This window comes from Lepidochelys kempii, chromosome 4, assembly GCF_965140285.1.
Source record: "Lepidochelys kempii isolate rLepKem1 chromosome 4, rLepKem1.hap1, whole genome shotgun sequence".
Classification (NCBI taxonomy): Eukaryota; Metazoa; Chordata; order Testudines; family Cheloniidae; genus Lepidochelys; species Lepidochelys kempii.
The window spans coordinates 46,940,885-46,964,572 of NC_136383.1; positions in this window are offsets into that span (position 1 = coordinate 46,940,885).

Consider the following 23,688-nt stretch of genomic DNA (forward strand, 5'->3'; position numbering starts at 1 on the left):
TCTCTGACAGAAAACTGTTCCATCTGAGAATTTCCAACCAACTCTGGTTGTGCTGCACCCATTATTTCCCATAATGTCTCACTATGCTGATTAAACTGATTTGTTACATTTATGTCGGGTGTGGACATTATCTATTATTTATTTATTATCTATTAAACTCTTAGTGTTTGCGCAATTTTAATACATACAATCACATTAAAAATTCCACTCAAAAGACCTGCTAAACCCAAATAATAACCTGTTCCTTCACAGTCACTTCATAGTCCCAACTTGCACAACTTTTCTGGTTACTACAAAATTACAAATACCTACCACCCTCAAAATACCTGTTTATCTCCTATCTGTCTAGATTTGTAAACTGTATGTATTATTGACTGTCATACCTGGTCACTTTGTTCTGACCTTGGGAACAGACTCCCCACAACATAATCCCCATGATCCCACACAGACACGTCCCTCCCCATCCAAAACAAGTTTGGGCATAGAGACACTTCTCACGGGAGCCCTGAAGGTCACAAGTTCTTACAAATAAAGGCAGTCAGTTGCAAAGCGAAGAACACTTCACAAAGCATGCCCTTCTACTGTGCCCATCCATTTTAAATCAGGGGGCTCCTAGTTTGACCGCCTTGAATTATTACAATTTTGTAGTGTCACACAGAGTGAGAGGTGCTCACTCAAATAGCCAAGGTTTTGTCATTAAGTAAATAAATGTCACAAAGGATAACTCAGTTCTATACTGACAGGTTTCAGAGGAACAGCCGTGTTAGTCTGTATTCGCAAAAAGAAAAGGAGTACTTGTGGCACCTTAGAGACTAACCAATTTATTTGAGCATGAGCTTTCGTGAGCTACAGCTCACTTCATCAGATGTTTACCGTGGAAACTGCAGCAGACTTTATATACACACAGAAATCATGAAACAATACCTCCTCCCACCCCACTGTCCTGCTGGTAATAGCTTATCTAAAGTGCCCACCTGTTGATCACTTTAGATAAGCTATTACCAGCAGGACAGTGGGGTGGGAGGAGGTATTGTTTCATGATTTCTGTGTGTATATAAAGTCTGCTGCAGTTTCCACGGTAAACATCTGATGAAGTGAGCTGTAGCTCACGAAAGCTCATGCTCAAATAAATTGGTTAGTCTCTAAGGTGCCACAAGTACTCCTTTTCAGTTCTATACTTCTCTCTCCCATATTCTTCTTATGTGATGTTGAGCACTGTGCTGGTGGAGTTGGACAATTATCCTTCCTCCTGTAGATGAAGGATGAATGAAAACCAGATATAAAATCCTGGAGTCATTTAAGTCAAATGGAGTTTAGCTATTGACTTCAGTGCAATTAAAATTTAAACTCAGGCTTCTATGTCAATTATTTAATTCTATGAACTGCCTTTACAACCACTGATTATGAAGAGTTGTTCACCTGCCTGAGAATACAAATAGAGTTAGAAGGTAACTCTAGATTAGCTTCATTATTGTGTGCGTGTGAAGTCCTAGAAGGAATTATTGGCCAACAAGACAATGCCTCTACAGATATTTGTGATGTTGTTCAATGACAAGGTTATAGTGAGGTCAGATCCTGAAAAAGCAAGATTTGGTCCTAACATTGTTAGCAGCTAGAATTGGTCAAGAACTACATGTTCTATTTCATAGGAAATTCCACATTCAAATGTGATTTTCTCATTATGAACAAAACCAAAAGAGTCAATTTACCACAAAATGAATCCCTCCCCGCAAATGTGTGTGTGGGGGGGCAATCAAAGCATTGTCTCAATAAAATCTGTATGTCCTGTATGTCCCAATTTTGATTTAAAAAATATTATTTATGACACTTCTGGTTTCCACCCCCCCCCAAAAAAAAAACAACAAAATTTTATTGAAATCAATATTCCTCCAAAATATTTTGGTTTTGATGAATTGTCATTTTCCCCAATGAAAAATATTCTGCTGGAAAATTTCTGACCAGCTCTAGTTATGACATTATCATCATGTAACACATTCCCTTTGAATGGTAAAATCTGTTGTCTAAACAGATCATAATGACAATGCTGGATACAGTTATTCACCCCACCTAAGCTACCTCACATTTATGGCCAGAGTGCATTGCACTGAGGACAGACAGAAGTGGTTGTTTCTCTGATCAGGAAGATAGGTAATTCTCTTCCTGCAAACGAACGGATGGAGTCTATATTTCACATAGTCATCTACCAGACATTTCATCAACTATTATTCATGAAACAATGTCTTCTTTGTGGTAGGCCTGAGTGTGTACTACCCTCTCTAGTGTTTTTTGGGTATGCTTATTTACCACAAGCCCATTGCAGGTTAGCGGGCAGATGACAAGTCTGTTTTATTCTATGCTCTCCCTTTATGAAACTGATGAGGAAATGGGCTGACCTACCACCCCACTGTGTCTCAAAAACGGGGAAGCACACTACCAGGCCTAATCTAATATTGGGAATATGACCAACCACCCTTCTCCCCTCCCTGGCTCTCTTTTCTCCCTCCTTCCCCTCATATCTCTCTTTCTCTCTTCCCTTTCTCTGTCCCTACCTCTTTTCCCTTTTCTTTTCCACTTCTTCTGGTCTCCCCTTTATGCCCATTCTCTCTGTTCCTAACTAGAGGTTCTTCTAGTTTTCTCCACTTTAGGAAAAGTTGCTGCTATTTCTGGGGATGCAGAAGAGCAGAATTTGAGTCTTACCTCTTTTCAGCTCATGGTTGGTGAGAGGAGCCAAAGGGTTTCTTCTCCTTCAACCCTCTGTCTTGCTATCACTTGAAAAAAGTGGCACTTCTACCTTGTTCTTCCTCTGACATATTGCTTCTGAGATTGCCTGGGCCTGGGCCCAGCATGCTGCTGAGATGAAAGTACATCAGAACATAAGAATGGCCCTACTGGGTTTGACCAAAGGTCCATCTAGCCCAGTATCCTGTCTTCCAACAGTGACCAGTGCCAGATGCCCCAGAGGGAATGAATAGAACAGGTAATCATCAAGTGATCCCCTGTAGTTCATTTCCAGCCTCTGGCAAACAGAAGTTAGGGACACCATTCCTGCTCATCCTGGCTAATAGCCATTGATGGACCTATCTTCCATGCACATATCTAGTTCTTTTTTGAACCCTGTTATAGTCAGGGTTATAGTGCTATTCTCAAATTAATTGGAAACTGATACTTAATGATATTTATGTAGTTTTTGTTTTTTTAACCCTGTTGTGCTCTTGGCTTTCACAACATCCTCTGGAAAGGAGTTCAACAGGTTGACTGTGTGTTGTGTGAAGAAATACTTCCTTTTATTTGTTTTAAACCTGCTGCTAATTAATTTCATTTGGTGACCCCCAGTTCTTGTGTTATGAGAGATGTAAACAACACTTACTTATCTACTTTCTCTACACCAGTAATGATTTTATAGACCTCAATCAGATCTCCCCTTAGCTATCTCTTTTCCAAGCTGAAAAGTCCCAGTCTTATTAATCTCTCCTCATATGGAAGCCATTCCATATCTCTAATAATTTGTGTTGCCCTTTTCTGAACCTTTTCCAATTCCAATATATCTTTTTTGAGATGGGTTGACCACATCTGCACACAGTATTCATGGATTTATATAGAGGCAACATGACATTTTCTGTCCTATTATCTATCTCTTTCTTAATTATTCTTAAGTAGCTCTCCATGCAGAAGCAGATGTGTGTGAGCATGAACAAGAGTGAGATGTATCCTATTATAATTACATCCATGCTGACATAAAGCAATAATGATATTTTCAAAGTGAATTCAGGGGTATGCTGATAGATCTTCGGGTAGTATGAGTGGGATAGGTGAAAACCAGAGAGCTTTTACAAATATTATGAAACATGCCAAAAGCTTCATGTCCCAGAAGCAAGGAGAGGATTCATAATACATTTTGTATATATGTGATTTCTAATTTCCAATCTGATTAATCGTGCAATGAAAAAATTACAACAATAAGAGAATACCATTTATTTAACTATGCTTTGATGTTTTCTAAATTTTCAAATATATTGATTTCAATTATAAAACAGAATACAAAGTGCACATTGCTCACTTTATATTTATTTTATTACAAATATTTGCAATGTAAAAAACAAAAGAAATAGTATTTCAATTCTCCTAATACAAGTACTGTAATGCAATCTCCTTATTATGAAAGTTGAACTTACAAATGTAGAATTATGTGCAAAAAAACCCCTGCATTCAAAAATAAAACAAACAATGTAAAACTTTAGAGCCTACAAGTCCACTCAGCCCTATTTCTTGTTCAGCCAATCGCTCAGACAAACACTTTTGTTTACATTTGCTGGAGATAATGCTGCCAGCTTCTTGTTCACAATGTCACCTAAAAGTGAGAACAGGTGTTTTCATGTCACTGTTGTAGCCGGCATTGCAAAATATTTACAGGCCAGATCCACTAAAGATTCATATGTCCCTTCATGCATCAACCACCATTCCAGAGGATATGCATCCATGCAGATGATGGGTTCTGCTCGATAACAATCCAAAGCAGTGTGGACAGATGCATGTTCATTTTCATCATCTGAGTCAGATGCCACCATCAGAAGGTTGATTTTCTTTTTGGGTGTTTCGGGTTCTGTAGTTTCTGCATTGGAGTGTTGCTCTTTTAAGACTTCTGAAAGCATGCTGTACACCTCATCCCTCTCAGATTTTGGAAGGCTGTAGCTCTCCTTAGAAATCTCACATTGGTACCTTCTTTGCGTTTTGTCAAATCTGCAGTGAAAATGTTCTTAAAATGAACACGATGTGCTGAGTCATCATCCAAGACTATCATTACATGAAATATATGGCAGAATGCAGGTAAAATAATACTGGAGACATACAATTCTGCCCCAAGGAGTTTTGTCACAAATTTAATTAACACAGATTTTTTTAATGAATGTCATCAGCATGGAAGCACGTCCTCTGAAATTATGTCTGAAGCATGAAGGGACATACAAATGTTTAGCGTATCTGGCACATAAATACCTTGCAATGCCAGCTAAAAAAGTCTCATGCAAACACCTGTTCTCACCACTTTCTAGTGACATTGTAAATAAGAAGTGGGCAGCATTATCTCCAGTAAATGTAAACAAGCTTGTTTGTCTTAGTGATTGGCTGAACAAGAAGTAGGACTGAGTGGACTTGTAGGCTCTGAAGTTTTGCATTGTTTTGTTTTTGAGTGTAGCTATGTAACAAAAAAAATCTAGATTTGTAAGTTGCATTTTTATTATAAAAGAGATTGCACTACAGTACTTGTATGAGGTGAACTGAAAAATACTATTTCTTATGCGTCTCATTTATACAGTGCAAATATTTGTAATAAAAATAATATAAAGTGAGCAGTGTATACTTTGTATTCTGTGTTGTAACTGAAATCAATATATTTGAAAATGTAGAAAAACATCCAAAAATATGTAATACATTTCAATTGGTAGTCTATTGTTTAAGAATGCAATTAAAACTGCGATTAATCACGATTAATTTTTTTAATCGTGACTAATTTTTGAGTTAATTGCATGAGTTAACTGTGATTAATTAATGGGGGCTGTCAATTAATCACAGTTAACTCATGTGATTAACTCAAAAAAGTGAATTATGATTGATAGCTAGACAGATAGCTAGATAGCTAGAAAGGAAAGAAAAACAAACAAAAAACCCTAACAGTATCTAAAGAGGATAGCCCCAGGCCCAGAAGTGTACTGCTATATACAGTGGGGATTGTGGCAGTAGTACTGTGCACCAGGAGGTTGATGGTTCCTCACAACAGTTAGACCATTATGCTGTGTTATATGTTTGTAGTATTGCCAATCATACTGACAAGAAGATGCATAGCACTCATGAGATATTTTGTCTCAGATGCTAAAGACAACAGCAATGGAATCTTCCGCTTGTATTAAAAAGTTATTAATAGAATGGATCCATATGAGACCACCACGCAAAAACTAACCCAAAGAACAACAGATTTATCTGCAGTGAGCACAGTCTAGAAGGATGAGCAAGATTAACAGTATTTCAGGGACATGTTCACCCCATAAAGAGACCTCTCCATTAGTGGTAATAATTCCCTTAATCCCCAATTTGCTGCTTACAGAATCACCTGTTAATTGGCAAATAGTGTAACAGGCAAAAAAAAAAAAATTATGGTGCAGCCTATCTTTATAGGACTTTTATTATATATATAGGTATATACCCTTTTTGTAAATATATATTTCTTTTAAACACCTTCCTCCTAAAGTAACTGTCACTGGCCACTGCTGGAGACAACATTTTTTTGAGTGGATGGACCACTCCCCAGTGGGTGGGAGCCTTCCTGCCTGTTGCACCCTGGAACTAAAGGTTGGCATAGATGTAGTACACATCTTGTGCACAGGGAGTTCAAAGTCTAAGCAAGACTACTGGCTACCTGAAGCACAATGTCAGCATAAAGTGGCCGTGAAATTATGGTAAAAGCCGTCAGTGAAATTTCCTTAACAAAATAGGAGTCTCCAGAAGATAAAGTATTAGTGCAGCCAGTTCTACATCAACATTTGTGAGAGCCCTATGTACAGGGAGCATGGGGGAGGGAAGACTTATGAGAGCTGTGGGCAGATGGGTGCCATTTAGGGCAGAACCTGATGCTACTCAAACCTGCACTGGGGGCCTGAATGACCTCTGTCAGAGCCAGCATATGGGAGATCTGTAGGTGGCATAAAGCAATCTTTGATCTCCCCTCTGAGTACTAAATTTAGCTAGTTCAAGGGATGAATTTTGCCCCAGGCCTCCAGGATCTCCTGTCAGACAGAAGAGTGCTGCCCACAAAGCAGCCAGGGATGCAGAGCCAAGCACCGGGTTTTAATCTTTATCATAGCTCTCTCTTCAACCTATTATAGGAATACTATTCTTTTTTGGGGGTGGGGGGTGCTTCAATGAGTCAGATGTTGCAGCTGCTTTGATACATTAATATCACACTAATCTGAATATCAGAATCTATGTTGCTGGTGTTTATCCTCAATTTTTCCAGCTACGGCTGCAGAATAATTGACTCATCTAATGTGTATCTATTTTAGATTAATCAATCGTAATTCATCTATATCTGTCAATCTATAAGTATATTTTTATGCCAATCACGATGGCCTATAAGCACATTACAGTGGCATCTTAGTTTGTAAACAGCTCAACTCAAGCATCTTTTATTCCTAGTTACTGATGACACAGTGGAATAGATACAATGTAATTCAAATCTAGAAAGCTTCACATTTATCTGTGCATCATATTTATACAATGTTCAAGTGAATTCAATTCCTCTAAAAGATGTGTTCTTACACAGACACACACACACTCACTCCCACTTATGTTAGCAACTACAGTTCTTTCCCCAGACTCATCCACACATCATTACACAAAATCACAAAATAAGAAAAAAAAAACTTACAGGAACTTTTATAAACAAGTTTAACATCCATACAAGGTTTCCAAAAGAACTGGTTATCAATGTTTGGTTTTAACATGGTAATTTATAATACATGAGTGCTGATAAAACTTTTTGGAATCTCTATAAATCAGTTACTTCAGTTGGGGTGGTCTTTGAAATAATAGCAAGTGTGACTGTGACTGTTGAATCTTAAGCATAGGAAAAGGAATCTATAAACACAGCCATTACTAATTTTTGCATTTTTCCTAATATGGATAAATTCACTGAAGTATTTCTTCAACTGCCAAGATGATCTAACCACACAGAGCTGCATTTTCAAATAATACATTTTAAGTGCTCAGTATGGTTCAAATTCCCTCTTATACTGTGTCTGCTCTCATTTTCACTATGTAAATAGCTGCTAATGGCTCTTTTTGCGTTCTACCCTTCAAATGCCTTTGTAACAAAAACAAAAAGTTGCAAGCAAAAGTATATTTTTTCCTGCAGTTGAAACAGACATGTAACTTTCCTCCAACTAGATTATTTCCCAAGCCTAACCCACTTTCATTCCTCACGGATACTCAGAATTTGGAATTCTTTGCTGTCTCAAAGAATGTATTTTTCTTTGTTTCCTTTTCATAACTGTAGACTCCTGGATCTAGATGAAAGCCGAGCTGGAGAGAGCAGAAAGCCTTATGCTTCTTGCCCTCTTGGCACAGGGATCAATTACAACCGCAGCCATCACACTCCCTGTATTGCATGGGCTCCTCAGGGCCAATGCCCCCAGGAATATTGCCTCTCTGAAAGGGGTGAGGTGCAAAAGCACATTTGTCTGTCCATCAGAGGGATGCACACACAGAGTGAAACAGCAGCTGTGCTGACCACAAGCTCTGTGAAGTGCTGTTGCCCAATTTTATACCAGTGTACTTCCACTAGTTTCAATTCCTGACTTACACCAGCATATGTAAGAATTGACTAAGAATATAAGACATACTGCTCTGTATTATCTTATTCTATTTTTAAATAATTTTGGTTTTGATTACTTTATTTTGTTTACTTACTATTAGGCACTTGTTTTTAATTACACACTTGCTGGTTAAATAACGTAGTTACCTACCCAGGTCTGACTACTTTAGTTAGGTACATGTGAACAGAAGCCCATCAGAAAACACACCTTGGATTCTGATTTCATTTACTATACACAAATGATTTGAGGACTTCAGTAACTCAGCTAGAGGTTGCGGTCTATTTCAGGAGTGAGTGAGGTTCAGTGGCCTGCAATGTGGAGGAGGTCAGATTAGAAGATCACGATGGTCCCTTCTGATCTTAAAGTCTGAGAGTCTGAATGTAAATCCCAAAACAAAGTGAAAATTAAGGTTGGAAGATCAAGCATTCAGAAGTTAGGAAATCCCAAAGTTAAAGTTGTCTACAAAATTTTAATTCCATCTCCTTGTGAGTATGCACTATCACACAAAAACTTTAAGTACTGAGATTTTTTTTTAAAGTCTTATTACTTAGCCAAGTTTGGGTATTTATTTAAGGGAACAGCAAAAAGCACATCCTTGACATTAGTGTGATCACAAGCCCTTGTTAAAAGTGCAAAGGTACTAGAATGTCTCAACAAAAAGGTTCGAAGATATATTTTTTTTAACTTGAACAAAACTTTTCTTAATCCTGTTTTCAGAAATGGGGAAACTCTTTTGTAGAAACTTTCCAAACTAATTCCTCCCGAGGCAGACACCCAGCATAGAAAATTTGTGTGCAAACAGTTACAATTTGGCAAAAGTTGTAAGCAATTGAAAGCAGGTTCTTACAATGGAAAGTGTCTGGCAATCTTAACTAGAGTGGGTTCTCGCAAGCTCCACATATAATAATTACACTGACAATGACTTTTTTCTTGATTAACACATGTGTAACTGAAATCAGAAACAAGTTGATCTGCAATAGCTTAACAAGAATCCATACTGTCTACACCCATTTATCTACAATATCTCATGTCAAATACTTCAGAAATCTCCAAATATTTCATACTTAGGCTGCAAGATATATCTCAAAATGTCAGTATCAATGTGACAATTCTGTTAATGATCATTAACTAGGTTGCATATATAAAAATTGATTAGACGGCTTGGACATCTCATTATATCTTCATGATCTTTAGCAAATTCAGTACAACCACCTCATCCTATACCACATGAAGGATTTAAGTTATATATATATATATATATATATATATATATATATATATATATATATATATATTACATACCTAGAGCTGTAGTCAGATGATTTATAATCAGATTTATGCTTTTTTCATATTTTGTCATAAAACAATTAAACATTTGATGAGACTCATAAAGGAATCCAATTATATAAAACATATAGGCTGACATTTTCAAAGGGGTAAAATTCGAGGCATGTAACGTTTGAAGACAATTGGAACGGATCTCTGAAAAATCAGGCTTCAGAGTTAAAATCCTGACCCAATTAACTTAAATGTCCAAACTCCCATTGGCTTCAGAAGGGATAGGATTTTACACTTGGTGTCTAAAGTTGGGCACTCAAACTGAGGTGCTAGTTTGCAAACAATGGAACAGTTTTGATTTTTTTTAACTTAATGCCTGATTTTATCATCACCTACAGGGTGTAATTCTATTAACTTCAACAGATTTATTCTTGGATTTACACTAGTGTAACTGCTACAAGAATCAGGTTCTTAAGTTTAAACAACACATATAAAGGAGACTATATGTACTTTCAAAATGTTTACCTGGGGAGGGAGTAAGGAGAAGTCATAGTGAATTACCACCACAGCACTGTGCATATTTATGAACCCTACAGACACCTGCAGAAACATTTCACTTAGCTATAAAGTAAGATTCTTGTGCGTACCAATCATTTATCAGCTGGAGGTGCTGTGTCCCCCACTGATTTATTTCCTGACACCACCTGTAAAACAGAAATTAGTTACCATAGCCTCAGGTTCAGATAACCCCAGGTAACAATATGCGTGATTCCATACCTAGAGAGGTGCAAAATTTAATAAAACTTTTAGGTGTGCAACACAGGTGCATTCACTTTGGAAACAAGGTCCACATTACAGAGAACAATGAAAAATATTCAGGATTTAACAAGAAGTTGGAGACCTTAGACACTGTCAAAACACTGGACTAAAATGAACTACTCTTCTGCTATATTTTATTCAGCACTTTCAGGAAGGAGGAAATGTTAAATTTAATCAACTTATTTCAATATGTAACAAAGTTTTTCTTTAAAAAATCCTTGTAAAACAAAAAATTGCCCAACAAGTGGGGATATATATAACCAGTCCTCCACATGACATTTCAGATGTGGAAAGTGACCCAAAGCATTGATAAATCTTAGAGTACTTCTCCTAAGAATGGTTTACTACAGTGTTTCCCAAACTTGGGACGCTGCTTGTTCAGGGAAAGCCCCTGCCGCGTCTGCAGGTTCGGCTGATCGTGGCTCCCAGTGGCCGCGGTTTGCCGCTGTAGGCCAATGGGGCCTGGGGGAAGCTACGGCTGGTAAGTCCCTCGGCCCACACCGCTTCCCGCAGCCCGCACTGGCAAACCGCGGCCAGTGGGAGCCACAATCGGCCGAACCTTTGGACACGGCAGATAAACAAACCAGCCTGGCCAGCCTGCCAGGGGCTTTCCCTGGACAAGTGGCATCCCAAATTTGGGAAACACTGGTTTACTAGGAGAGAGAGAGTCTGCAATTTAAGGAATGTTGGGTGATTTTGCACTTTTGAAATTTCCAGAGGAGGACTGGTTATTTTTTACCTTGAGGCTAATAAAAAAGTAAAAAGGCATTTTAGTTTTAAAATTGCATTGTCATAATCCAGAAGCATTCTGCTTGTTTGTTAAATTGAATTGAAAAATCTTTAATTCTTAACCCAAGGAATAGAAAGGAACTGGTGTTGAGGTCTGCTCAACCCTAATTTTAAAGCCTGATGCAAACCCAACTAGACCATAGCTGATCCAAAACTGACCCGAGCCTGAAAGTGTCGAGTCATTTTCAGATCCTACCTGACCCAAACCCGACACTTCCCCCTGAACTTTTGCCAGTGCCACAACTGCCACCTTGCTATTGGGATTCAGGCTAGTGGGTGCTTCCCACTCCCCATGTTCTGTGTCTGCGATCTGTCTCTGGCTACCTCTTGCCCATGGAGCTGGCATGGTGGTTTATCCACTCCTCCAGGCCACTACTGCCTCAGTGAGCTGTGTGCACTGTAGAATGAAAGGCACTGAAACTCTTTGGCACACCCACTCACAGCACAGCAAGGTGGTGGTGGCTGGCAGGATAGGAACGACCACTGCAGTGCCAACTACATTATCAGGAGGACATGAAAAGAGATGACACAATATGACCTGAGCCCAGAGGTTGTTTTCTGACCCTACCTGATTTTAACTGATCACTTGCAATTGGGTCCCATCAGGTTATAAGACTCTCTGTTGGTTGTCAATCACACATTTATTGAGCTGCCTCCCTCAAGTTGTATAATGGATTATGTGGAAACTGCACATACAGTGTAATACAGTGTAATACCTACTGGATGCTGCTGTGACGGTGCTGACCATCAGTGGTTCCTTCTTCCAGAATGACTCAGTGGGTTTAAGCATATTGGCAGTAGCCTGAAAACTGACTGTTATAATTACATCAACTGTCTTTCCTCTCTCCAAGTAACCAAATTAGAACATTGGTAAATTAGATGATTAGTAAATCAGGTCATATTGTGTCATCTCTTTTGGGGGGGGATAGCTCAGTGGTTTGAGCATTGGCCTGCTAAACCCAGGGTTGTGAGTTCAATCCTTGAGGGGGCCATTTAGGGATCTGGGGCAAAAATTGGGGATTGGTCCTGCTTTGAGCAGGGGGTTGGACTAGATGACCTCCTGAGGTCCCTTCCAACCCTGATATTCTATGATTCTATGCCAACATTTCTGTCAGCATGTCATTGAAGAAGAGGGTTGTGGGATGGGTAGGATGCGGTTTTGGGTAAGGCAGGAATGCATCATGGATATCAGTCTAATTCTGCAGTAAACAGCTGCAGTAGCAAACAGACATTAGGCAAAAAAGTACCTGCACAGACTGTCATCCAAAATTCAGCTAGAGGTACAATATCGGATTATTAAATTAATAATACTTTACATGTATATAGCACATTTTCATCCATAGATCTTAAAACCTCTATAAAGGTGGTAAGCATTATTATGCCCATTTTACAGAGGGAGTGATTGAGGCACAAGTTCAAATTTAGGTGCCTTGCTCAAGGTCATGTACTGAGCTATTGGGAGTCTCTCCCAAGTAGGTCTCCTCTTAACTCTCCATGCTTTACAAGCCTTATGCTTATTCCTGCTAGAGCTTTCTTTCTCTGCTGACCTGGTCCTACTGCAGGATGGATCCTAGTGTTAATGTAGGCAATATTGAATCTGACTTGTCCATTGCATGTACAGTCACAGAACTGGATATAAGCATACCCATCCTCTCCAACGTAATGTGAACTAGTACCACACTAAAGACATCAAGACAGTGAAATCACAGAAAAAATGGTGGGAGGGTGACAACTGAGGCAGCATCAGAAACACCAATTTTGTGCATATAATGCAACAGTGTTGAGGCATTGCTCTGTCTTTTTGAGCTATGGAGGCCGTCTCCCAGTCTAGCAGGAAATGGGTTTCCTGGCAGCCAAATCTGTAATTCCTCTTGTAATATCCAGTTGTCCCTTATCTTCGGGACTTTCTCCTGCTCCTTTTTCAAGATATTATATTTTAGTCCTCATATTCTCAGCATGTTTGTGCCTGGTTTAAGATGAAGTCCACATTTCTGCCTGGTTCCTGACTAGATGTTCTGAAAACATTTGATGTTAAGTGCAGAAGCCAATGCTGTAACCTGAACTTAGTGGAAGGTAGAGGTTTACAGGACTCTTCTGTGAGAGAGACGGGGGTGGGGTGGCATGAAGCTAATACCATGTTACATCTATATAATGCTATAAGGTACTCAGACACTGCAGCAATGAGCATAGGATCAACAGTTTATAGATTTACAGAATGAAGTGCATTAACTTCTTGAAGATATGTTGTTCTTTTGATCTCTGTCCTTCAATGAAAACTTCTTCTTTAGTAATAAAAGTGAAGAATCCTTTTAAAGAAATCCAGCTAGGGGGGTCTTGTAATTCTTCAGTATGAAACAGATAGAATGGGCAAGAGAGAGGGCTGTATGTGATGTAATTGCCTCATGGTATTTTGGGTGTAAGAGGATTGGTTCCTGGGTTTTTGGAGGGTTAACTGTTAAAGTACTTGAGTGACTTTGTTAAAAAACAAACAAACAAAAAACATTAAGTCAAACTCATTATAGGAGCAGATAGGCTGGAAAATGGAATGCTATAATAAGCAGTTACCCTTATTTCAGACTTGAAACACATTTTGATGGAAACCACATTATGAAATAAATTATTCCTTTTTAGTTTCTTGCAGGAGAAGTTATACCTTTATCTACAAAAATCAAAGTAAATGAAAGATAAGAGGGATGTTGACTTATTTAATGAATAAACTGACTTACACCTTTAATTGATAAGCCTAGAAGAAGATTTGATCAACTGTTGATATAATGTGAGAATCTGAGAGTCCCTTCATGCTGACATGCAGGACTCAGCAATGTAGCAACATCCAGCTATATGGTACTCTAGAGAAAATACTGATTCTTACTTTGAAAGAATGTCATAGGATTCAGATATCATTCAAATATGAGCGCCTGTGAAGTGCTCATCAGGGACAATAAAAATCATCTTGAATGAGACGGGTGTTATTGGGGATCATCAGCACTTTGATTCATTCTCATCCTTGTTTGGGAACTTGTCAAATGGAGTGAAATTCTACATTTAGGGTTCAATTGTTCGTTGCCAGATGCTTCTAGTCTGGGGCATAAGGGAGAGTACTAGATCCATTACACCCCTATTAGGGATACTTGGAAAGAAACCACCATAAAACAATTCAGAAGAGTGATGAACCTACATTAATGGTTTGGATGGTCACCTACAGGAACTCACTATAGCAGCAGATTCAATCTGAACTTGCACTGATTTTAGAGCAGTATAACTGTTTGATAATATTCTGCTCTGTTGCGCATTTCTTGTTCCTTGCAGGGCTCTCCAGTGCTCACTTCTACAGAATGGCAGTAATTGCGGTTCAGCCCATCCTTACCTACCAACTAGAGCTAGGCAGGAAAATTGTCTTGCTGTCCCACAAACAAAATTGTGATCTCAAACACTTTCCCATTCTTCATCAGGAATGAACCAAATCCTTTCAACATTTTTATGAAAAGCACAAGACCAACCCAACCAGAATAGCCAACAACCCAGTAGTCAGTCCAGATACTCACCTAGGATATGGGAGACATGATTTCATATATTTGTTCTTCCTGATTTAGACAAGAAAATTAAGTCAGGCTCCGACATCCCAGGTGTGTGCGCTGATCACTGGTCTCTTGCTTTCTCTTGTTATTCCATTCTGGACCTAACAAATCCTCCCAATGATTGTTTTGGCAAAATTGATACATTTCTGATGGGTGGGGGGAAGGTTTGACAAATCAACATTTCCCACTGGAAAAATGTTGCATTCAGAAACTCAGCAAGTTTGCAGATGACACTAAGCTGGGGGGAGAGGTAGATACGCTGGAGGGTAGGGATAGCGTCCAGAGTGATCTAGACAAAGTGGAGGATTGGGACAAAATAAATCTGACAAGGTTCAACAAGGACAAGAGCAGAGTCCTTCACTTAGGATGGAAGAATCCCATGCACTCCTGCAGGCTGGGCACCGACTGGCTAAGCGGCAGTTCTGCAGAAAAGGACCTGCGGATTACAGTGGATGAGAAGCTGGATATGAGTCAACAGTGTGCCCTTGTTGCCAAGAAGGCTAATGGCATATTGGGCTGCACTAGTAGGAGCATTGCCAGTGGATCAAGGGAAGTGATTATTCCCCTCTATTCAGCACTGGTGAGGCCACATCTGGAGTATTGCATCCAGTTTTGGGTCCTCCACTACAGAAAGGATGTGGACAAATTAGAGAGAGTCTAGCGGAGGACAAAGAAAATTATTAGGGGGCTGGAGCAGATGGCTGACAAGGAGAGGCTGAGGGAACTAGGCTTATTTTGTCTGCAGAAGAGAAGGGGGGGGGGATTTGATAGCAGCCTTCAACTACCTGAAAAGGGGGATCCAAAGAGGATGGAGGTAAGTTGTTCTCAGTGATGGCAGATGGCAGAACAAGAAGCAAGTCTCAGGAAGAACAAATATATTAAATCATGTCTCCATATCCTAGGTGAGTACCCAGACTGATTACTTGGTTGTTGGCTATTCTGGTTGGGTTGGTCTTGTGCTTTTCACAAAAATGGAGAAAGGATTTGGTTCATTCCTGATGAAGAATGGGAAAGTTCTTGAGATCACAATTTTGTTTGTGGGACAGCAAGTTGCAGTGGGGGAGGTGTAGGTTGGATATTAGGAAAAACTATTTCACTAGGAGGATGGTGAAGCACTGGAATGGGTTATCTTGGGAGGTGGTGGAATCTCCAGCCTGGCTGGGATGGTTTAGTTGAGGTTGGCTCTGCTTTGGTTGGCAGCGGGTTGGACTAGATGACCTCCTGAGGTCTTTTCGAACCCTAATCTTCTATGATTCTAACTCCTGATTACTACTCACAACTACATCCATTGTCAAATCATGCCAAGACAAATCATATAGCAATTACTCATGTTGAATAGTATCTTACTCCACACATGGTTTCACTAGGTTCAGCTTGAATGTGTGTGGAGTAAGATACTGTTCAATGTAAGAGTGGCAGAATCTGGCCTTGAGGTAGTCTAAGTATCTAGGGAAAAGTCTCCTGGCTCAAAATCTCTGTCCTACTGGTGTTTTCTTAAGTTAATCATTATCAAGTAAATCCAGTAATAAAGAGAATGAAATAGGAACAAAGTGAATTAGCACAGCAATGTAAAGTCAAATAAGATAATGATAAGTAGTCAGACACAAGATTAGTCGATCTCAACTGTTATAATGTTTATAAGCTATATTTGGTTAAAGTAAATTAGTGGTCAAAACCTCTATGAATTATTCAACGTATGGCTTTACTTATAAGCAGCTGAGAAAAAGAAAACTCTATAGCCTCTTTAGCTTTGTCTGCTATAGATACAAATAGCATGAGACAGGTTTCAGAGTAGCAGCCGTGTTCGTCTGTATCCGCAAAAAGAAAAGGAGTACTTGTGGCACTTTAGAGACTAACAAATTTATTTGAGCATAAGATTTCGTGAGCTACAGCTCACTTCATCAGATGCATGCAGTGGAAAATACAGGAGGGAGATTTTATATACACAGAGAACATGAAACAACAGGTGTTACCATACACACTGTAAGGAGAGTGATCAGGTAAGGTGAGCTATTACCAGCAGGAGAGAAAAAAAACCTTTTGTAGTGGTAATCAAGGTGGGCCATTTCCAGCAGTTGACAAGAAATACTGTTAACACCCCTTGCACCACTGGATAAATGCAGCCATAGTTTGATGGAGGGGTCAAAAGAACTTGTTTACAAAGAACGGGGCATGACAAGGTTAAGATCTGTATATTTAGATTTGCAATGTTGGATCACGTATTAATATGAATTTGGATGACAGGGAACACATGACACAGAAAGCACTGATTTATTTTTTTTTTACTGCAAAAAATCAGACACACTATACTTACTCTGTACCACAGCTGTGAAGAAAGATGCAAATGGGCATACATTTGGCATGGCTGTCTTCTATGCAACTCTCCAACTGACCCCAGAGTAGTCAGCTTGTTGGGTATATAGCTGGAGTTTTGGCCAACTTTAGCTATTGGATTACCTGTTTGTAGTCATAGCCAGTCAGCACAAAACCAGACTCAGGATCAGGGAGCCATAATTTTTTGGCTCCATCTTTCAGGTGAGCTTAGTGAATCTGGCCTTCAAAGCTTGGTGTTTTTTTGTTTGTTTGTTTTTTTTAAATAATTAAGTAACTGTGCAATTTAATAGTGATCAGACTAGCTCTTTGAGAAGTAGCTTGAGGCTATTTCAAATGCAGTCTTTTGACTGAAAGGTTAAAATAAATATCTTTATACAGTTAGGTATAGCAATCTCTTCTGGATTTATTCAACTCAAGCAAATCTTGAAGTGATTTTTTTCAATACTATTACTAAGTGTAACCCACACACCTCCTGGGTGCGGCGTTCTGTCCCACCTAGTGGCACCAAGACCACTTAAAGAGAGATAAAATAAATTGGCTTTTAATCTCATGCACTAAGCTCCAGAGGTCCCTGGTTCGATACCACCCACCAATGACCAGGGTCTGTCGGCGTTACATATGCTCCTGGAATCTCATATACCAGCTCACTCTTCTTTGAAATAAGAATTTAGCTGTACAATGATAATTTTATTACAGCAAATTCAGATCAGCACCTGCAATAGAACAAACTTGGTCACAATCATTCTGTTAGAACTTTTTTTTACTAGCAAAACCACTTTGTAAATTGTGGCTTAAATCTTGCAGGCTAGTCTTATAATGAATTGAGAATGAATATTGACAGTATCAACTCATGGAGTGGAGACTGTGAAGATGAAAGTGATCAAACTCCCTGAGAGTTTATATCTCGAATGTGTTGTAGGGATTGTATTTATGAACTGATCAAATCTCTCATATATATATATATATATATATATATATATATATATATATATATATATATATATATATATATATATAAAATAAATTATTTTATGTACATCATATTTATGAATGGTGTTTCTCCAGCCTCTCTTAGCAATAAGTCTGGTTTCCTTGACATGTTGTATGTAGATTTTAAACAAACAAACAAACTGTATTGAATGCTTTATTATTTTATCCTTGTTATACTCCATATGTTTATCTTGCATTCAGGAAATATTAAAAATGAGCAACACACAAAATACTTTTACTGGATAATAGGAGTTCAGAGAAGTGACATAAAATACCTACTTAGACTTTATTAACCTAATCACAAAAAAAGAAACTCAAAACACATAACATGTCATTTTACTAACCAGTCAGAACCTATCATCTAACTGCCCATGTTTATCAACTAATGATGGTCTAATGAGCAGTTGTTTTAAACACAATGTTCAAATATTGTATTAAATTTAGGAGCTCCATTAGAAGCACTTGATGGACCTTTTAGATGTTGGGACCCTTTTATTTTTATTAGAAAATAGTTGGATATTTTCAACAGTAATGAAAAGCAGAATAAATCCAGCCCCCTGAAAGGCTGGCAGTGATGTCAACAGGCAAAGAAGGGAGTTTCAGGAGCCATAATTATGGGGGTTTTCCCCAATCTGTATTACTTTACTACCTCAGAATGCTAGTCATGGACCAGAACCCCACTGTGCTAGAGAATGTGTAGGAGCCAGGAATACTATTTCAATGGGCCAGAATTTTCAAAACATTATCACATGGGGTGCTGCTGAGCTCTTTTGAAAAACTAGCCTCTTATTTTGGTGCCTAAATGGGATATGAGCCTTTTTTTAAAAATCTTTCTCACAGTTCTTACAAACGATGATCACTGCTTCCAATTTAGTTATAATACAAAACATGACTCAAAAGCAGTCCAGTAGCTGGTTAATAAAACAACCAGGCAGGGAGAAAAAGCACTCTTCCCACTGAGATTTGAACACCCATGGTCAAGAACACTTAGCAGGGAGGCTGATTTCAAAGAAAAGCACCAGGTTTCAACTCCATTATGGCTGCTGTGCTCCAGAGATGGGTTGGCTGCTTTCACTGAAGATGCTAATTTGGGAGCATTTAAAAGTGAAAGTAAAACTACAGAGCGTGGCCTCCTCAGAAGTTCTGCTGAGCGGGATGGTTGGGTGGTGTAGCTTGCATTTATTATATTCAGCAGTAATAGAAGGAACCTACAGGCTTGTAACGTGTAAGACATTTGCTTCAGCACTTAGCACAATAAGCATAAGGCTTGAGGCCTATGAACTTTGGCACAGAAAAATGGCCCAATGGAAAACACCAAGTATTAGAGAGCTGAAAATAGAGTGTTTAAGGGGTATTTCCAAACTCAGGAACAGGAATCCAACCACAAGAGTGTCATGGTAATGAATTGACAACAGGTACGTGAACTGCATCGGCAGAAGAGAGCCATGGCAACAAATTGTCATGTATGATAATAAGTTGAGATCATTGATATACTAACCTATAAGAGAGGGCCACTCTAACATTAGTAAGGTGATGAAATACAAATAAGGAAAAGGGGCAAAACCCCTTCTGAATACTCGTCAGACATAGTGTCAGTGTAACGTATTATAAAAGTGGCATCCCAGCCTATGGACAGTAAGAGAAAGAGATGTAGCCCTTGGGAGGTGCCAGAATGATGGCCACTGGTTGTGAGGGTGAACGTAATCGGGATGAGGAAGATGATTGCTACATTTCAGATTGTTCTGCAAGGGATGGTGTGAGTATATGCATTTTTAGATGCTGTAGTAGCTCTTTCTACCTTACTGACTTGCGGTATTTGAGACTCTGCTAAATGTATTAATAAACTATTTTTAAACCCAGAAGAGTTCTTATAGTGAGAGTGTTGCAGGCTGTGAACATTGGGGTTCCCAACTATATAATAATTTGAATAATATGGGGCCTGATCTTGGGACAAGAACCTGTGAACTGTCAAAGTTATAACTGGGAATTCTTAAGTAATCAATATAATTAATACATAATCTATATAACAGGCTACGGTCAGAGGACATATGAGATGGGGAAACTAAAACTGCTGGGTCATTTAAAAATAATTGAAAATAGTCAGAAGGAAGATTTGCTTTTATTTTTTACTGAATTTAATATAAGAATTAGAACAATGTTGCCAACAGCATATTGCTTTTCTATAACAAATTACTTCAGAATCACTTTTATTTCTTTAAAATATTTTCAAAGAACCACTATATAATCACAAACACAGAATGTGGGTTTTGTAAAACTCACACCTTATGAATTTTGCAGTACTTGGTATATTGGTTCACACTTACCAATACACAAGATGTGAATAATTACATCAAAGCTCCCAGCCTCACTTATCTAATTGCTCAATATGGGGTCCCACTAGTAGTCCAGATATAATTTAAATTCTCTTACACTTTAGAAAAAGTCTATTTAGCTTGGTAAATGGTCAGTTTTATCATTAATAGGTTTTTATTTCAAATCCTGTTTCATCTATATTTTTAATTAAAAATGTACTTGTGTCAGAGGGGAAAAATCTTTTATTTTAATCTCTAAGTGTCAGTCTCTGATTTTAACACTTATTTTTATCAGCCAAAATTATTGTTCCTTTAACAAAAAAATTAAACACGATTTTAATGAAAAGAAGCAAAACAGCCATAACCGTTAGCATCTTCTGGACTCCCAACTCAAAGAATCCTGAGAGGATAATCTGCCAAATAATGGCCAGACCCTCAGCCAGCCAGCCAATTAATAGGGTTTTACCCTCACGCGTGGTGTTTGTGCGTGTATGTACCCTTCCCTGGCCTGCAAATAGTATTAACCACAGCCAAAACTTGGTTATTCTAACCAAGAGAGTGGAAGCTGCGCATTCTTTTCTGAGCTAAATGCTGGCCTTTGCATGTCCTAGTCACCCTTTCATCTCAGGTAAAAAAATCAACCATTGATTTGTGTGGGGGGGTGGAGGGTGAGAAAACCTGGATTTGTGCTGGAAATGACCCAACCTGATGATCACTTTAGATAAGCTATTACCAGCAGGACAGTGGGGTGGGAGGAGGTATTGTTTCATATTCTCTGTGTATATATAAAGTCTGCTGCAGTTTCCACGGTATGCATCCAATGAAGTGAGCTGTAGCTCACGAAAGCTCATGCTCAAATAAATTGGTTAGTCTCTAAGGTGCCACAAGTACTCATTTTCTTTCTGCGAATACAGACTAACACGGCTGTTACTCTGAAACCTGATTACGGCAGGACACCCCTCAACTTGTCCATATAGTTACCATGCAAGGGCTAGATTCTGCAGACAGCTGGTCGTTGGACCACACAAGTGTTATGTTGTTGACCAAGAATTAAGAAGATTAGACCTGAAACTCATACACACTTTCCTAATAGATAGTCACCATCTCCAAATCTACAGAAGTCAGGATATACTGCAACATCATATCTCTATATTCAGTGTCCCAAATATAGAGCTGCTATATAATACATTTATGAATACTGTATAACTATACTGGGTTAACACAACGTTATTATACATTCATATTGCTTTAATTCAGTGAGGTCTCCCAGGTAAGAACACCCCAGCACACACCTGAAAGTCAACAAGTAAGCTACTAGTTTTAAGGATCCTACTTCCAGTCTCCAGCAAAGTTTCTGGACTTGTTTTGCCAATGCTGGGAGCTAACAGCTAACAAAGGGCTAAAAATAGTTTTAAAAAGTTACTTGTTCCTGTGTGGGGAAGTGACCAAAAGACTGAGAAGCATTTAATGATACACTTCCTGAAGCAAAGGGGGTGTACTGGTTTGTGAGTTAAGGGAACAGACTGTCACCCAGATTTTACAGGTCTTGCAGTGCCTCAGGAAGCTTAGACATACCTGGTTCTCCAGGTGGAACATGGATGGACACCTGGTAAGCTAAACATGCATATAGTCTGTTTAATGTTTTTAAGATCTTTTTCTCTGGAATGCTTTAGTTCTAAGTAAACAGTGCTTTGCTTTAATGAGTCCATCTGGTCACTGGATAGCCTTGGTGTAAGCTCCCAGAGGGGTGCTGAACCTAAATCTGACCTGCTGAAGTAATCATGGTTGCTACCAGGGGTCTGTAGCTCACCTCTTGGTTTGAGACTGGGAGAATCAAATGATCTCACCCAGAGAGAGTTGATGGCCTGAGACCTGTGCACCGAAAGAGACCGTGAACAGTCAGAGGTGCAGTTAGCTAAGTAACTGTGACATCAGGTCTCCCTGTTTATCAAGGCACTCCAGGCTGAGGAGTATTTTCTTGTAGAAGTAAATTATAAATTGTGGTGGTAAAAATTTCAAAAGGAGAGATTTGGGTTGGATCTCACCCTAATATAGGAGGAGCCATATACTTAATTTAGCTAGTGTAAATCAGTGCATCTCTGAAGTTATTGGACCTATGCCAATTTTCACATGCTCAGGATCTGATCCTTGGTGTTTATCCATAGATAAAACTTCTCCAAAAGTGTGTGGCCTAGAAATATCTACATAAGATATTTTGAAAGATTACCAGTATTTCTTATATTCAGGAAGGTACAGAATGTATACATGAAAAAGACTTAGAACAGAATACATAGAAATAGCCTGTCTGCTGGTATTTCCTACTCCTGCTTCCAGCCTGTCAAGGTTCCTTCCCCACTCTGAACTCTAGGGTACAGATATGGGGACCTGCATGAAAGACCCCCTAAGCTTATTCTTACCAGTTTAGGTTAAACGCTGCCACCACCAAAGTGTCTAACAATAATAACAGGGGAAGTGCCCACTTGGAAATGTCTCCCCCTCCCAAATCCCCCCAAGCACTACACCCCCTTTCCTGGGGAAGGCTTGATAAAAATCCTCACCAATTTGCATAGGTGAACACAGACCCAAAACCTTGGATCTTAAGAACAATGAAAAGCAATCAGGTTCTTAAAAGAAGAATTTTAATTAAAGAAAAAGTAAAAGAATCACCTCTGTAAAATCAGGATGGTAAATACCTTACAGGGTAATCAGATTCAAAACATAGAGAATCCTCTAGGCAAAACCTTAAGTTACAAAAAGACACAAAAACAGGAATATACATTCCATTCAGCACATCTTATTTTATCAGCCATTTAAACAAAACAGAATCGAATGCATATCTAACTAGATTGCTTACTGACTTTTTACAGGAGTTCTGAGCTGCATTCCTGCTCTGGTCCCAGCAAAAGCATCACACATACAGAGAAGACCCTTTGTCCCCGTTCCCCCCTCCCCACCCCCCAACTTTGAAAGTATCTTGTCTCTTCATTGGTCATTCCGGTCAAGTGCCAGTGAGGTTATCTTAGCTTCTTAACCCTTTACAGGTGAAAGGGTTTTTCCTCTGGCCAGGAGGGATTTAAAGGTGTTTACCCTTCCCTTTATATTTATGACACAGCCAGTAACAGGAAGTGCTGGGGACCATAGGATCTGATCCCTCTGTACACCCCTTAAGGAACATATTGTCCCACTCTGTTCTCCTTGGGACAATATGTTCCTTAAGGGGTGCAC